This window comes from Pelecanus crispus, chromosome 28 (genome assembly GCF_030463565.1).
Source record: "Pelecanus crispus isolate bPelCri1 chromosome 28, bPelCri1.pri, whole genome shotgun sequence".
Lineage (NCBI taxonomy): Eukaryota > Metazoa > Chordata > Aves > Pelecaniformes > Pelecanidae > Pelecanus > Pelecanus crispus.
The window spans coordinates 2,272,239-2,280,552 of record NC_134670.1 but is presented as its reverse complement, the minus strand read 5'-3'; positions in this window follow the sequence as shown (position 1 = coordinate 2,280,552).

Sequence of the window (8,314 nt, the reverse complement as noted above, 5' to 3'; positions counted from 1 at the left end):
GAATAGACCCCCTTGCTTTCTAAACTGCTTCTCAGAGAGGAGCCTAGGTGCGGCTAGGTCTAGTCCCATTCTCAGACTTGGTCAACACTTTATATGCATAAGCAGAATGTAGATATATGCATACAGGTATATCTAGCACATAGGAAAAATATAGAAAGGGAATTGGATTCTATGGGAGAGAAAGAGAAACTGTATGTAGGGGATAGGGAAACCCTGCCGTTGGGTGACAAGGTTCAGCATGGACCCCCTTGCTTTCTAAACTGCTTCTCAGAGAGGAGCCTAGGTGCGGCTAGGTCAAGTCCTAGTCTCAGACTTGGTCAACAGTGTATATGGATAAGGAGAATGTAGATATATGCATACAGGTATATCTAGTCCATAGGAAAAATATAGAAAGGAAATTGGATTCTATGAGAGGGAAAGAGAAACGGTATGTAGGGGATAGGGAAACCCTGCCGTTGGGTGACGAGGTTCAGCATGGACCCCCTTGCTTTCTAAACTGCTTCTCAGAGAGGAGCCTAGGTGCGGCTAGGTGTAGTCCTAGTCTCAGACTAGGTCAACGGTCTATATGAATAAGGAGAATGTAGTTATATGCATACAGGTATATCTAGCACATAGCAAATATATAGAAAGGAAATTGGATTCTATGGGAGAGAAAGAGAAACGGTATGTAGGGGATAGGGAAACCCTGCCGTTGGGTGACGATGTTCAGCATGGACCCCCTTGCTTTCTAAACTGCTTCTCAGAGAGGAGCCTAGGTGCGGCTAGGTCTAGTCCTAGTCTCAGACTTGGTCAACGGTCTATATGGATAAGGAGAATGTGGTAATATGCATACAGGTATATCTACTCCATAGGAAAAATATAGAAAGGAAATTGTATTCTATGAGAGAGAAAGAGAAACTGTATGTAGGGGATAGGGAAACCCTGCCGTTGAATCATGAGGTTCAGAATAGGCCCCCCTTGCTTTCTAAACTGCTTCTCAGAGAGGAGCCTAGGTGCGGCTAGGTCTAGTCCTAGTCTCAGACTGGGTCAATGGTGTATATGGATAAGGAGAATGTAGTTATATGCATACAGGTATATCTAGTCCATAGGAAAAATACAGAAAGGAAATTGGATTCTGTGGGATAGAAAGAGAAACGGTATGTAGGGGATAGGGAAACCCTGCCGTTGGGTGACAAGGTTCAGCATGGACCCCCTTGCTTTCTAAACTGCTTCTCAGAGAGGAGCCTAGGTGCGGCTAGGTCTAGTCCTAGTCTCAGACTTGGTCAACAGTGTATATGGATAAGGAGAATGTAGTTATATGCATGCAGGTATATCTAGTCCATAGGAAAAATATAGAAAGGAAATTGGATTCTATGAGAGGGAAAGAGAAACTGTATGTAGGGGATAGGGAAACCCTGCTGTTGGGTGACGATGTTCAGCATGGACCCCCTTGCTTTCTAAACTGCTTCTCAGAGAGGAACCTAGGTGCGGCTAGGTCTAGTCCTAGTCTCAGACTTGGTCAACACTTTATATGGATAAGGAGAATGTAGTTATATGCATACGGGTATATCTAGTCCATAGGAAAAATACAGAAAGGAAGTTGGATTCTATGGGATAGAAAGAGAAACGGTATGTAGTGGATAGGGAAACCTTGCTGTTGAGTCACGAGGTTCAGAATAGACCCCCTTGCTTTCTAAACTGCTTCTCAGAGAGGAGCCTAGGTGCGGCTAGGTCTAGTCCTAGTCTCAGACTTGGTCAACACTTTATATGCATAAGCAGAATGTAGATATATGCATACAGGTATATCTAGCACATAGGAAAAATATAGAAAGGAAATTGGATTCTATGGGAGAGAAAGAGAAACGGTATGTAGGGGATAGGGAAACCCTGCCGTTGGGTGACGATGATCAGCATGGACCCCCTTGCTTTCTAAACTGCTTCTCAGAGAGGAGCCTAGGTGCGGCTACGTCTAGTCCTACTCTCAGACTTGGTCAACACTTTATATGGATAAGGAGAATGTAGATATATGCATACAGGTATATCGAGCACATAGGAAAAATATGGAAAGGAAATTGGATTCTATGGGAGAGAAAGAGAAACTGTATGTAGGGGATAGGGAAACCGTGCTGTTGAGTCACGAGGTTCAGAATAGACCCCCTTATTTTCTAAACTCTTCAGAGAGGAGCCTAGGTGCGGCTAGGTCTAGTCCTAGTCTCAGAAGAGGTCAACGGTGTATATGGATAAGGAGAATGTATAGACATGCATACAGGTATATCTAGCTCATAGGAAAAATATAGAAAGGGAAATGGATTCTATGAGAGAGAAAGAGAAACGGTATGTAGGGGATAGGGAAACCCTGCCATTGAGTCATGAGGTTCAGAATAGGCCCCCTTGCTTTCTAAACTCCTTCTCAGAGAGGAGCCTACGTGCGGCTAGGTCAAGTCCTAGTCTCAGAAGAGGTCAACGGTGTATATGGATAAGGAGAATGTAGTTATATGCATGCAGGTATATCTAGTCCATAGGAAAAATATAGAAAGGGAATTGGATTCTATGAGAGAGAAAGAGAAACTGTATGTAGGGGATAGGGAAACCCTGCCGTTGGGTGCTGAGGTTCAGCATGGACCCCCTTGCTTTCTAAACTGCTTCTCAGAGAGGAGCCTAGGTTCGGCTAGGTCTAGTCCTAGTCTCAGACTAGGTCAACGGTCTATATGGATAAGGAGAATGTGGTTATATGCATACAGGTATATCTAGCACATAGGAAAAATATAGAAAGGAAATTGGATTCTATGGGAGAGAAAGAGAAACGGTATTTAGGGGATAGGGAAACCCTGCCGTTGAGTCACGAGGTTCAGAATAGGCCCCCTTGCTTTCTAAACTGCTTCTCAGAGAGGAGCCTAGGTGCGGCTAGGTCTAGTCCTAGTCTCAGAAGAGGTCAACGGTGTATATCGATAAGGAGAATGTAGTTATATGCATGCAGGTATATCTAGTCCATAGGAAAAATATAGAAAGGAAATTGGATTCTATGGGAGAGAAAGAGAAACGGTATGTAGGGGATAGGGAACCTCTGCCGTTGAGTCACGAGTTTCAGCATGGACCCCCTTGCTTTCTAAACTCCTTCTCAGAGAGGAGCCTAGGTGCGGCTAGGTCTAGTCCTAGTCTCAGACTAGGTCAACGGTATATATGGATAAGGGGAATGTAGTTATATGCATGCAGGTATATCTAGTCCATAGCAAAAATATAGAAAGGAAATTGGATTCTATGGGAGAGAAAGAGAAACGGTATGTAGGGGATAGGGAAACCCTGCCGTTGAGTCACAAGGTTCAGCATGGACCCCCTTGCTTTCTAAACTCCTTGTCAGAGAGGAACCTAGGTGCGGCTAGGTCTAGTCCTAGTCTCAGAAGAGGTCAACGGTGTATATGGATAAGGATCATGTATAGACATGCATACAGGTATATCTAGTCCATAGGAAAAATACAGAAAGGAAATTGGATTCTGTTGGATAGAAAGAGAAACAGTATGTAGGGGATAGGGAAACCCTGCCGTTGAGTGACAAGGTTCAGAATAGACCCCCCTTGCTTTCTAAACTCCTTGTCAGAGAGGAGCCTAGGTGCGGCTAGGTCTAGTCCTGGTCTCAGACTAGGTAAACACTTTATATGGATAAGGAGAATGTAGTTATATGCATGCAGGTATATCTAGTCCATAGGAAAAATATAGAAAGGAAATTGGACTCTATGAGAGGGAAAGAGAAACTGTATGTAGGGGATAGGGAAACCCTGCCGTTGGGTGACGAGGTTCAGCATGGACCCCCTTGCTTTCTAAACTGCTTCTCAGAGAGGAGCCTAGTTGCGGCTAGGTCTAGTCCTAGTCTCAGAAGAGGTCAACGGTGTATATCGATAAGGAGAATGTAGTTATATGCATGCAGGTATATCTAGTCCATAGGAAATATATAGAAAGGAAATTGGATTCTATGGGAGAGAAAGAGAAACGGTATGTAGGGCATAGGGAAACCCTGCCGTTGAGTCACGAGGTTCAGAATAGGCCCCCTTGCTTTCTAAACTGCTTCTCAGAGAGGAGCCTAGGTGCGGCTAGGTCAAGTCCTAGTCTCAGACTTGGTCAACGGTGTATATGGATAAGGAGAATGTAGTTATATGCATACAGGTATATCTAGTCCATAGGAAAAATATAGAAAGGAAATTGGATTCTATGGGAGAGAAAGAGAAATGGTATGTAGGGGATAGGGAAACCCTGCCGTTGGGTCACGAGGTTCAGCATGGACCCCCTTGCTTTCTAAACTGCTTGTCAGAGAGGAGCCTAGGTGCGGCTAGGTCTAGTCCTAGTCTCAGACTTGGTCAACACTTTATATGCATAAGCAGAATGTAGATATATGCATACAGGTATATCTAGATCATAGGAAAAATATAGAAAGGGAATTGGATTCTATGAGAGAGAAAGAGAAACTGTATGTAGGGCATAGGGAAACCCTGCCGTTGGGTGACGAGGTTCAGCATGGACCCCCCTGCTTTCTAAACTGCTTCTCAGAGAGGAGCCTAGGTGCGGCTAGGTCTAGTCCTATTCTCAGACTTGGTCAACACTTTATATGGATAAGGAGAATGTAGATATATGCATACAGGTATATCGAGCACATAGGAAAAATATAGAAAGGAATTTGGATTCTATGAGAGAGAAAGAGAAACTGTATGTAGGGAATAGGGAAACCCTGCTGTTGAGTCATGAGGTTCAGAATAGACCCCCTTATTTTCTAAACTCTTCAGAGAGGAGCCTAGGTGCGGCTAGGTCTAGTCCTAGTCTCAGAAGAGGTCAACGGTGTATATGGATAAGGCTCATGTATAGACATGCATACAGGTATATCTAGTCCATAGGAAAAATACAGAAAGGAAATTGGATTCTGTTGGATAGAAAGAGAAACGGTATGTAGGGCATAGGGAAACCCTGCCGTTGAGTCACGAGGTTCAGAATAGGCCCCCTTGCTTTCTAAACTGCTTCTCAGAGAGGAGCCTAGGTGCGGCTAGGTCAAGTCCTAGTCTCAGACTTGGTCAACACTTTATATGGATAAGGAAAATGTAGATATATGCATACAGGTATATCGAGCACATAGGAAAAATATAGAAAGGAAATTGGATTCTATGAGAGAGAAAGAGAAACGGTATGTAGGGGATAGGGAAACCCTGCCGTTGGGTGACAAGGTTCAGCATGGACCCCCTTGCTTTCTAAACTGCTTCTCAGAGAGGAGCCTAGGTGCGGCTAGGTCTAGTCCTAGTCTCAGAAGACGTCAACGGTCTATATGGATAAGGAGAATGTAGTTATATGCATGCAGGTATATCTATTCCATAGCAAAAATATAGAAAGGAAATTGGATTCTATGAGAGGGAAAGAGAAACTGTATGTAGGGGATAGGGAAACCCTGCCGTTGGGTGACGAGGTTCAGCATGGACCCCCTTGCTTTCTAAACTCCTTGTCAGAGAGGAGCCTAGGTGCGGCTAGGTCTAGTCCTAGTCTCAGAAGAGGTCAACGGTGTATATGGATAAGGAGAATGTAGTTATATGCATGCAGGTATATCTAGTCCATAGGAAAAATATAGAAAGGAAATTGGATTCTATGAGAGGGAAAGAGAAACTGTACGTAGGGGATAGGGAAACCCTGCCGTTGGGTGACAACGTTCAGCATGGACCCCCTTGCTTTCTAAACTGCTTCTCAGAGAGGAGCCTACGTGCGGCTAGGTCTAGTCCTAGTCTCAGACTAGGTCAACGGTGTATATGGATAAGGAGATTGTAGTTATATGCATGCAGGTATATCTAGTCCATAGGAAAATATAGAAAGGAAATTGGATTCTATGGGAGAGAAAGAGAAACGGTATGTAGGGGATAGGGAAACCTTGCTGTTGAGTCAGGAGGTTCAGAATAGACCCCCTTGCTTTCTAAACTCCTCAGAGAGGAGCCTAGGTGCGGCTAGGTCTAGTCCTATTCTCAGACTTGGTCAACACTTTATATGGATAAGGAGAATGTAGTTATATGCATACAGGTATATCTAGTCCATAGCAAAAATATAGAAAGGAAATTGGATTCTATGAGAGATTAAGAGAAACGGTATGTAGGGAATAGGGAAACCCTGCTGTTGTGTCAGGAGGTTCAGAATAGACCCCCTTGCTTTCTAAACTGCTTCTCAGAGAGGAGCCTAGGTGCGGCTAGGTCTAGTCCTAGTCTCAGACTAGGTCAACGGTCTATATGGATAAGGAGAATGTAGTTATATGCATGCAGGTATATCTAGTCCATAGGAAAAATATAGAAAGGAAATTAGATTCTATGGGAGAGAAAGAGAAACGGTATGTAGGGGATAGGGAAACCCTGCTGTTGAGTCACGAGGTTCAGAATAGACCCCCCTTGCTTTCTAAACTGCTTCTCAGAGAGGAGCCTAGGTGCGGCTAGTTCTAGTCCTGGTCTTGGACTTGATAAATAGTTTCTATGGATAAGGAGAATGTAGTTATATGCATGCAGGTATATCTAGTCCATAGGAAAAATATAGAAAGGAAATTGGATTCTATGGGAGAGAAAGAGAAACGGTATGTAGGGGATAGGGAAACCCTGCCGTTGAGTCAGGAGGTTCAGAATGCACCCCCTTGCTTTCTAAACTGCTTCTCAGAGAGGAGCCTGGGTGTGGGTAGGTCTAGTCCTAGTCTCAGACTTGGTCAACGGTGTACATGGATAAGGAGAATGTAGTTATATGCATGCAGGTATATCTAGTCCATAGGAAAAATATAGAAAGGAAATTGGATTCTATGGGAGAGAAAGAGAAACGGTATGTAGGGGATAGGGAAACCCTGCCGTTGAGTCACGAGGTTCAGAATAGGCCCCCCTTGCCTTCTGAACTCCTTCTCAGAGAGGAGCCTACGTGCGGCTACGTCTAGTCCTAGTCTCAGACTAGGTCAACACTTTATATGGATAAGGAGAATGTAGTTATATGCATACAGGTATATCTAGTCCATAGCAAAAATATAGAAAGGAAATTGGATTCTATGAGAGATTAAGAGAAACGGTATGTAGGGAATAGGGAAACCCTGCTGTTGTGTCAGGAGGTTCAGAATAGACCCCCTTGCTTTCTAAACTGCTTCTCAGAGAGGAGCCTAGGTGCGGCTAGGTCTAGTCCTAGTCTCAGACTAGGTCAACGGTCTATATGGATAAGGAGAATGTAGTTATATGCATGCAGGTATATCTAGTCCATAGGAAAAATATAGAAAGGAAATTAGATTCTATGGGAGAGAAAGAGAAACGGTATGTAGGGGATAGGGAAACCCTGCTGTTGAGTCACGAGGTTCAGAATAGACCCCCCTTGCTTTCTAAACTGCTTCTCAGAGAGGAGCCTAGGTGCGGCTAGTTCTAGTCCTGGTCTTGGACTTGATAAATAGTTTCTATGGATAAGGAGAATGTAGTTATATGCATGCAGGTATATCTAGTCCATAGGAAAAATATAGAAAGGAAATTGGATTCTATGGGAGAGAAAGAGAAACGGTATGTAGGGGATAGGGAAACCCTGCCGTTGAGTCACGAGGTTCAGTATGGTCCCCCTTGCTTTCTAAACTCCTTCTCAGACAGGAGCCTAGGTGCGGCTAGGTCTAGTCCTAGTCTCAGACTAGGTCAACGGTATATATGGATAAGGAGAATGTAGTTATATGCATGCAGGTATATCTAGTCCATAGGAAAAATATAGAAAGGAAATTGGATTCTATGGGAGGGAAAGAGAAACTGTATGTAGGGGATAGGGAAACCCTGCCGTTGAGTGACAAGGTTCAGCATGGACCCCCTTGCTTTCTAAACTGCTTCTCAGAGAGGAGCCTAGGTGCGGCTAGGTCTAGTCCTAGTCTCAGACTTGGTCAACGGTCTATATGAATAAGGAGAATGTAGTTATATGCATACAGGTATATCTAGTCCATAGGAAAAATATAGAAAGGGAATTGGATTCTATGAGAGAGAAAGAGAAACTGTACGTAGGGGATAGGGAAACCCTGCCGTTGAGTCAGGAGGTTCAGAATGCACCCCCTTGCTTTCTAAACTGCTTCTCAGAGAGGAGCCTGGGTGTGGGTAGGTCTAGTCCTAGTCTCAGACTTGGTCAACGGTGTACATGGATAAGGAGAATGTAGTTATATGCATGCAGGTATATCTAGTCCATAGGAAAAATATAGAAAGGAAATTGGATTCTATGGGAGAGAAAGAGAAACGGTATGTAGGGGATAGGGAAACCCTGCCGTTGAGTCACGAGGTTCAGAATAGGCCCCCCTTGCCTTCTGAACTCCTTCTCAGAGAGGAGCCTAGGTGCGGCTACG